Raw genomic sequence first — 10,174 nt, forward strand, 5'->3', positions numbered from 1 at the left:
GCGCAGCCAGGTAAAAATTAGTCAAGCAATGATTAGTCTATTTAAAAGAGTGTCCAGTAAAGACTAATTAAACTAGATTTGTTAATTAAAGGGAAACTCCGATTGTTTTTCAAATTTGAGTTATTGACATGTTTAAATTCTGCGTAAAAAAAGTTGTAATAGTTAACATTTTACCATTTTTTATTTAAATGCTTAGAAACATTTATATTTAATAAATTAGTCAGTAAATTCTTGACATCTAAAAAAATAACGGGGTTCTATGAGATTTTGTTTTAAGCTAGTTCATACGTCACTTCCCACAACAATACTGAAAGTGAAACTCGATTTGACCAATCGTATCGCTTCATTCTTACAGTAGCTGTTAGGCTGTTAGGCTTAGTGACGGCCTAGTCCAGAGCTATGATGCATTTATAGCACTGGCGGATCCAGGGGGGGGGCGGTAGGGGCGATCGCCCCCCCCACTCGGCCGACCCCCCCCCGGGGGGGGGGGGGGAGGCGGACGAACTTTAGTATAGGATTCACACAATTTGTATACGAATTTATTACTTATGTTAAAAATATATACAAATTATTTATATTTCAACCTATTTTTAGATTATTTCGCCCCCCCCCTTTCTAGTATGTTGACCGATTTGGTGGGGTCAGGAGGGGGCGATGGTATCAATCCCGCGCCCTCCCTCCCCCCTACACTTTCGAGTGGGGGGGGGGCGGTCCAATTTGTTTGTAGAAATCACAGCTTGCTAACAAAATCAATTACATATCTATATTATTAAAACTTATTATTGATATTTTAACCGATCTTTATGTCGTTCCCTGTTTGCCAATTGGTGTGGGGGGGGGGGGGGTGGCGAATACCTCTACTGCCCTTCCCAACTAAACCCTTTGAGTGGGGGGGGGGCGGTCCGTTTTTATGGAGAAATCATAGTTTGTGAACAAAATTAGTTGAATTAATATATACATTTTATATTATGTCGCTCCCTTTCTGGTATATTAGCCGATTCGGTGGGGTGAGGGGGGGGGGGGCGATTGCATGTACTGCCCTCCCCACTCTAGCCCTCTGAGTGCTGGGGGGGGGGGCGGTCCTATTTTTGTGGAGAATCATAGTTTGTGAACAAAATTAGTTGAATATCTATATAATATAAACTACGTATTGATATGTGACCCATTGTTTATTATGTCATACCATATTCTAATCTCAAATTGTATCATTAGTAAATTTAAATGAAAGATGGTTGTACCAGTTGGGAGGGGCGATACATGCAATCGCATTTCCCCCATCGGAAAAATCAATACTTTTTCTTTTTGTATTATAGTTAAGAAATTACAAAATTAAAAAAAATCTGTCACTAATATAATTTATATACACTATAAATTAAATTCTTATATCGAGTCGCCCCACCCCTATTCTTTAATGCCAAATGCAATATTTAGCAGAAAATATTAAAGAAGCTAAGATTAATCATTTTCACTCTACCGCCCCTCCCATTTCCAGACAGAGTTTATTTATATAATTTCACATGAATTTATCATAATTATTTTAAGAAAGACTTTTGCATTCAAACGAAATTTTTCAGTATAAAAGTCATGATTGAGATGAGTTCTAAGCTCAAATAGTGTTTTCATAGTCGCCTTTTCCCAACCTTTACTCAATCTGATATTTTTCTAGTTAAATAAATTTGGGACTATAACTCAAAATTTTCATAAATACTATTTATCGAATAATTTTTTTTTTCGGCGGCGATCCTCAAAGCAAAAAGCTAAATATGTGGGGTATCCTATCTTTTCAAGGAACAAATCAGTTTTATTTGCAATGTATTATGGGCCTATAAATTTATATTAGAATATTTTTCAAGGTCCTTTTTTTAATAGTATGAATAATGAGCTGTAGATGTCAGGAGAATGCGTTTCTGCAGTGAAGAATGCAAGAAAACGCTTTTGGCGTAGGGGCTTCGCCCCGAACTCCTTTGATGAAAATGAGCTGTAGGTGTCAGGAGAATGCGTTTCTGCAGTGAAGAATGCAAGAAAACCTTTTTTGCGTCGGGGCTTCGCCCCGAAGTCCATTGATGAATATTGAGCTGTAGATGTCAGGAGAATGCGTTTCTGCAGTGAAGAATGCAAAAAAAAAACGCTTTTGGCGTCGGGGCTTCGCCCCGAACTCCATTGGTGAATAATGAGCTGTAGATGTCAGGAGAATGCGTTTCTGCAGTGAAGAATGCAAGAAAACGCTTTGGGAGTCGGGGCTTCGCCCCGAACTCCATTGATGAATAATGAGCTGTAGATGTCAGGAGAATGCGTTTCTGCAGTGAAGAATGCAAGAAAACGCTTTTGGCGTCGGGGCATCGCCCCGAACTCCATTGATGAATAATGAGCTGTAGATGTCAGGAGAATGCGTTTCTGCAGTGAAGTATGAAAAAAAAAACGCTTTTGGCGTCGGGGCTTCGCCCCGAACTCCATTGATGAATAATGAGCTGTAGATGTCAGGAGAATGCGTTTCTGCAGTGAAGAATGCAAGAAAATGCTTTTGGAGTCGGGGCTTCGCCCCGAACTCCATTGATGAATAATGAGCTGTAGATGTCAGGAGAATGCGTTTCTGCAGTGAAGAATGCAAGAAAACGCTTTTGGCGTCGGGGCCTTATAGCTCTGCCCCAGTTGTTTTGTTTTTCGCCGAAGGTTGAGAAATTATATATATATATATATATATATATATATATATATTTATATATATATATGTGTGTGTGTGTGTGTGTGTGCGCGCGCGCGCGCTGTACGCACGTTTATGCATAGGGTTAGGGTTTACTGGGCGTTAGGGTTAGGGTTTGAAAAAAATTCGCCCCCCCCACTCCAAAGTTCTGGATCCGCTAGTGATTTATAGATAGATCTAAAAGCACTAGGATAATCAACTCGAGAAAAAGAGTAACATTTTCATCTAAGCCTCTTTCTCTGTCCCAAGATGTAAATAGATCGTGTGTCTGACTGATTCGAACAAACTGGTCAGTGTAAGGCTAGTCGAGACTACGTGTAGTCAGTCATGACAAGACAACCAAGCGATAGTGTTTGTTGTGTGTTGAGTGGTCACGCGAGAAAATACAGACTGCCGGGGTTAGTCAAGCATGTAAATCTCCTTTTAATACGCATTTTGTCTTTGCTTACAAGATCTAGATCTAACTGCATAGACCAAGAAATATTTCTTTTACGAGAATGTAAACTTTGCTGTATGGTCTCCTGTTATACAGAAGTCAATAGATTAAAACACATTTGTGACGTCACATAGAAACCCGGTGAAAGTCTGACTGTTTTGGATGCGCAGGAAAATTACGTCAGAAAAACATCAATTACTAAGTTATTATTGCAAAGAAAAAAAAAGAATCATATATTCATTATCTGTAAATCAAAACACATATTATATCAAAAATTGTCAAAACCATCGGAGTTTCCCTTTAAAGTTTTTTGTTTTTGCATTGTTTTTGTTTTGGTTTTTGGTTTTGTTTTGGTTTGGTTTTGGTTTGGTTTGTTTTGGTTTCTTTAACATGTCCATTTGTTGACTTCTCATTATGGCAAAAAATATCTGAAAGAAAGAGGGATAGAAAGAAAGGTAGAGAGCGTGAAAGAGAAACAGAGAAATCCAGAGAGAGAGAGAGTAAAAGAGAGATTGAGTGAGAGAAAAAAAAGAGAGTGAAAGAGAGAGAGCTCCAGATCTAGGCGCTTTTTTCCTCAAAAGCGTCTCCCCTAACTCAACGTAACTTGTGTATTTATTCTTCCTATATGATTATTTGTCCTTATTTAAAGTTGCAAAGTTTTGGATTGCTGAATCCCTCACTTGATTCATTCATTTTAATCACTCACTTGAATCACTCACTGGGATTTCTTGCGCGCGTTGCTTGAATGTGTTTTGGCCAGGAGCCGCGCGGTAGAAGACGCCAATTTGTTGGGCAATGAAAAGCCAAAATTTACTGTTATAGCGCTCTCTTTCCATTTCCATCATGGCCACGAGGGAACCAGCTCTGACTTTTATCGCTTCTGGCATATGTGCCACTAGAAATCCTCGGAAGATTGTGGAACCATTTCACCTCCCCCGCTCTATACCCCCTACGTCTTTTTTTTTCTTCTGCAGCCCATTTTTCTGGAGGCCTCTTTGACAGTTAAAAAATGTTCATCTATAATGTGTGATAGATAGATAGATAGATAGATAGATAGATAGATAGATAGATAGATAGATAGATAGACAGACAGACAGACAGACAGACAGACAGACAGATAGACAGATAGATAGATAGATAGATAGATAGATAGATAGATAGATAGATAGATAGATTAGTAATACATATAACTCTTGTATTATTTATTTGCTTCACTAATTGGTTTAGATTTAAGCTCTGACTACTAACCTCTAAAAAATTTTAAGCTAATTTGAGTGCGTGTTAAATGGTGATAGTAAAACAAGATAATTAATTACCAGTAATTGGCTTCGAATCGAAGGTCCCGGGTTCGAATCCTGGTGAAGATTGGGTAATTAATTTTGGTGCCTCTGAGACCAACCAGCTCTAATGGATACCTGACACTCGTTAACCGTGGGCCACAGAAATAGATGCCCTTTACATCATCTGCCCTATAGATCGCAAGGTCTGAAAGGGGAACTTACTTTACTAATTAATTGACTAATTGGTTACTTTTTTTTTATTGATTCATATCTTGTTTTTGCTAATGAATAATTTTGCGAAGTTTCTACTTGATCCGAGAATAGGTGTTGGAGAAATAACCAGACAGACAGACAGACTTGATAAAAGCTTTGCAATAAAGACTAAATATATACATGTAGACTTAATCATTTTTAAGGATCCTTGTAAAGTGTAAAGTATTAGATCAGATGAGAAAAACAAATGAAGCTCGATTGCAGTAAAGACTGAAAACTAACTAACTCATAACCAAACATTAATTTCAGAAAAAAAAAGGTAAAATATACTTTGACTCGGGACCGGATTTATAGTAATAGAAACAGTGGTATGGTATAACCCCCAAAGTGGCATCCAAAAGCTAATAAATAAATATGTAAAAATAGACTTACTAAAAAAAGAAAAAGAAAGAATGAAAATAAGACTATATGGAAAGTACTGAAATGAGTTACTGCCATATACTCAAGTTTATTTTCATTAAAGACTTTAAAAGAACGTGGGGGGAGGGGGGCGCTCTCGTTTTTCATTAAAGACTTTAAAAGAACGTGGGGGGGGGGGGGGCTGCAAGAGAGCCCTGGCCAAGACTTCCACGTGTCTACGTCCGGCACTGCTTCAAGTGTTCGACTGACTTTTAGCTCTAACTTGAAATAAGATGGAATTTCTTTTTCTGGGTCATTAGAAAATCTTTTGTTTTTACAAATATACACAGAGCATTCCAGCCTTTCTAGAATTTGAACCAGGAACCCTCAGTTTTTGGCAGTGAAGCGCCCGACAGCTCGGCCCACCTTGTCTCCTCCGGTGCACTGCGGGCTAACGTCGCCACGTCAAAGCTCATTACGTCCTGTATTTTGCTACTGAGCGCCAGTGCCAGGACACCCGCCCGCTTCCGTGAATTCCATCCGGTTTGAGGAGAGGGGAAGAGTATGGGGGGAGGAGTAATTACCTGAAGAATGGGGGGAAAAAAGTGTTTTCCTTCCTGAAGGCCGGAAAGTAGAAGACGATATTTATTTATCAATCTCAAAATTCGGCAAATACTCCCTATTCATTTTCCTACTCACCACCCGTTTTTATCACCCCCCTTCTTTTTATAGTTTAACACTGGTTGAATGCCACAAATTTGCGAACGTAATTAGCCAGATTTTTGTACAGAGTTGGTTTGTTTTTGTTTTTTTTTTTACAAAATTTCTGCCTGTAAATTTAATTGGCTAAAAAGAGGAGCGCCAAAGCGACACGTGTGGACAGACTAAAATGAAATGAGTCTAAATCTTTTATATCTAGTAGATGCTTTGAAGGAAGAAGAAAAAAGTAGGCCAAATACATTTATTGGAAGAAGAGAAATGAGACATGGAAGGGGGGGGGGGAAAGGCGGGAAGAAAAAGGTTTAATTTTATTGCAATGTCTGACCTATCTGTCAGCAGTATGGCTTCCAGATTTAACACAAACCAGGTGACATCACGGGGTCAGAGTTCAGTCGTTAGAAAACCATTTCGGTTTACAGTGGCCATTTATTTTGGCTGACGTTTTTGTTTTGGCTTCTGGCGTTTTCTTGTTTTGGCTTTTTCTTTCCGTTTTTGCCCTTTTTTTTTTACATTTTTTTACATTGGGAACAGAAACACACACACACACACACACACAAAAGTTATTTCGAACATACTTTTATAGACAATGACATCGCTCAGCGGGCGCCCTAATGCGCAGCGCGCAGCACTATCTCCAGGGCGTCGGTGGAGTAGACACGCATTGCAACCCACTTGGCTCCTGACAGATTGGATTCCAGAAAGTTTAAATTGTATCCATGTCATCTGTGGTCCCCTAATTCTATGGAGGCATGTAGCAAGGACATAGGGCGAATGGACTGGCATCGTACTGTCCACCACTTTTATTAGGTCGAGTGTCGTTGATACCATATGTATTATTAAGTGTTATTGTATCAATTAGTTTGGATCAGTTATGTAATTATATTTTCAGTGTACGGACCAAGGGTTTGGAACTCACTTTCCATTGATCTCAGATAGACAACATCCCACACTACATTCAAGAAGAACATTAAGACCTTTCTGTTTAAAACTTTTTTTTTTTAGGTTAGTTTGTCTTTTCAACTCTCGCGTGTAATGTTATCACAGCGTCTTGAACATACATTCTGTTGGTTAACAGCGATATGTTAGTTAAATTATTAAATTCTGTTAATTACCATCATTGTTTCAATAACCTAGACATATAAATTTGTGAGATAGAAATATTTTTACCAATTGTTTTTGTTTAGCTTTTAGCTTTCTGAATGCGCTATGATCCTATCATTTGTCTTGACCAGTTGTGACAGGGGGAGGGAAGAAAAGGGTATCTTGGTGAATGTTGACATGATCGTTTTTTAAATGAATGAAAATTATGTTCATTCACGTCACAAGATTCCATCAAATGGACTAATTTAACTTATACACCAAATCTGTCAAGATACTAAACAACATAATTAATTACCAATAGTTAATTAAATAACTGGTTAATGTTTTTGTTTTATTCTTGTGTTGTCAGGTGCAAGAAATAGTTCAACGTGTTCCGAGATTGAGGTGTGGGAGAAATTGTGTGTACAAACTTTTGACCAGACAGAACGACAGTAAAAAAAAATCCATTCATACTTTTTGTTTGTTTCGGAGTGTATGTGTGTGTTTCCATGGTAACGTTCTCACCTCTCAAAATATTTCTACTACTTCCTCCACACCTTGGCCTTTGATAAGCTATCAGCGGCATGATCATCATTTTTCTAACCTAATCAAACATATCCAAAAGCATTTTAAATAAAACATTGCTAGGGTAAACAATGACATGCTTCATAATAAGCTCAAGAGGAATGAAGTAATTAATTCATCCGATACATGGCAAAGTAGAGAGTACAGATTCCCTACTCATCACAGACTGCCAATTCGACTCCACTCTTTATTTCGACCCACGCATAAGTTAGCTATTGTCCCGAATAGCACAGTCCACAGCAGCCCTTTTCAAAACTTAAAATAATATAGAAAGACAAGGGCCTGGCCCTCGGCACCAAAATCAGACTGATGCGCTCCCAGGTCATGGCCACATTTTTATATGTTTGCGAGTCGTGGACGTTGAATGCAGAGCTAGAGAGGAGATTCCTAGCAATGGAATTGAGATGCTACAGAAGGATCCTAGGCATCACATTCAAAGACCGCATCACAAACCAAGAGATCAGGGTTACTGTAGCGATCGGAGCCCATGATGACCTGCTAACTATTGTAAAAAGACGAAAACTTAAAACCTCTGGCCACCTTACAAGATCTACGGGGCTCGCAATGACCTTCCTTCAGGGAAGAGTGCCAGGAAAATGAAGTAGAGGCAGACAGAAAAAGCGATGGGAGGACAACATTAAAGAATGGACGGGCCTGCCATTGAGAGAGGTTCTAAACAAGGCAAAAAAAAAGGGAGGAATGGAGAAAGACGGTCGAAAAGTCTTGCCTGGTGCCCCAACGGTCCAACAGACTAAGGGATAGGTAAAGGTAAAAAAAAAAATAAGTTAGCTCTGCAAGGGTCTCTATCTGTAGCTGCGCGCATTGGGGGCCAGATCCGACCCATAGTTGACAACGAATCAACCAAACATTTAGTTGTGCCATTCATACTCTCCCAACCTTGACTACTGCAACGCCGTGCTCGTAATTATACCCAATGACAAAATCAATAGGATGCAGCAAATTCAGAAAAAAAACGCTGTAAGAATAGCCCTAGGAGAAACCAGACGCGAATCTGCTACTGCTCTCTTGCGTGCCCTCCGTTAGACTCATGTAAATGCAAGAATTGACTACAAGGTGGTCAAAATTTGCCACCAGGGAATCCATGTTATGATATGAGTTCTTTTATTGTTGATGGTTTACTAATTAAGTTTATTCTTCAATAGCAGCAAAGACAAGTCTAAATTTGAAGACGTTTCAATAATATTTGTACAAATACATGTCTACAACGCAGCTCTTTTTACAAAGCTTATACTATCTCACTCTGTGTGTCTGTCTGTCTGTCTGTCAGGCCAGACGTTTGTACACGTTATTTCTCCGACACCCAATCTCGGATCAAGCTGAAATTTTGCACAATTATTTCTTTTACCAAACAACACAAGAATTAAAAAAAAAAACTATTGGTAATCAATTACATTGTTCGGTACCTCAAACAAGGGGAAAGAAATAGTACTTGACTGAAGTGGTGGTATAAGTTGAAGTAGTGCCATTTTTTATTAGGCTGCCGTGGCTGCCTTCTCAGACTTAATGAACACAAACGTGAAATAGAAAATTACACAATCTTCCATGTTCATAGACTCTTCACTAACAAAGTGGTTATCGCGTTGGCTTGAGTAGCCAAAGAAGGCTTCAGCCCACAATTTCGAATTCAGATTCATCCTTTTTTTTTTTTATTTATTTTTATAAATGCTTTTTTTTATTGTTAGTCTAGAACTAGATCCATTTCAAATTTAATTACATGACTGATTCAAACTAATTGATAGAACTTCGCTTAATATAAGCTGGGTTTTTTAAAAGTATTTTAAAAATGTTTTTCTTGTTGTAGTCTCCATCTCTCTCTCTAACTTCTAACTCGTCTCGCTCTACAAGCTACAATTGACTAACTGGCTAACTAACTGACTAACTAACTGACTGACTAACTAATTAACTGACTGACTGACTAACTGACTAACTGACTAACTAACTGACTGACTAACTAATTAACTAACTAACTGAATGAATGACTAACTAACTGACTAATTAACTGACTAACTAATTAACTAACTGACTGACTGACTAACTAACTGACTAATTAACTGACTAACTAACTAACTGACTAATTAACTAACTGAATAATTAACTAACTGACTAACTAACTGACTAACTGACTGACTAACTAATTAACTAACTGACTGATTGACTAACTAACTGACTAGCTAACTGGCTGACTGACTAACTAACTGACTAACTGACTGACTAACTGACTAACTAACTAACTGACTAATTAATTAACTAACTAACTGACTAACTAACTAACTGACTAATTAACTAACTAACTGACTGACTGACTGACTAACTGACTAACTGACTGACTAACTAACTGACTAACTAACTAACTAACTAACTGGCTAACTAACTGACTGAATGACTAACCGACTAACTGACTGAATGACTAACTGACTAACTGACTGACTGACTGACTGACTAACTGACTAACTGACTAACTAAGTAACTAACTAACTAACTGGCTAACTAACTGACTGACTGACTGACTAACTGACTAACTAACTGACTGACTAACTAACTGACTAACTAACTAACTAATTAACTGACTGACTAACTGACTTACTAACTAACTGACTAATTAATTAACTAACTAACTGACTAACTAACTAACTGACTAATTAACTAACTAACTAACTGACTGACTGACTGACTAACTGACTAACTGACTGACTGACTAACTAACTGACTAACTAACTAACTAACTAACTGGCTAACTAA

Source organism: Biomphalaria glabrata, chromosome 9 (assembly GCF_947242115.1).
Source record: "Biomphalaria glabrata chromosome 9, xgBioGlab47.1, whole genome shotgun sequence".
In the NCBI taxonomy this organism is placed as follows: Eukaryota; Metazoa; Mollusca; class Gastropoda; family Planorbidae; genus Biomphalaria; species Biomphalaria glabrata.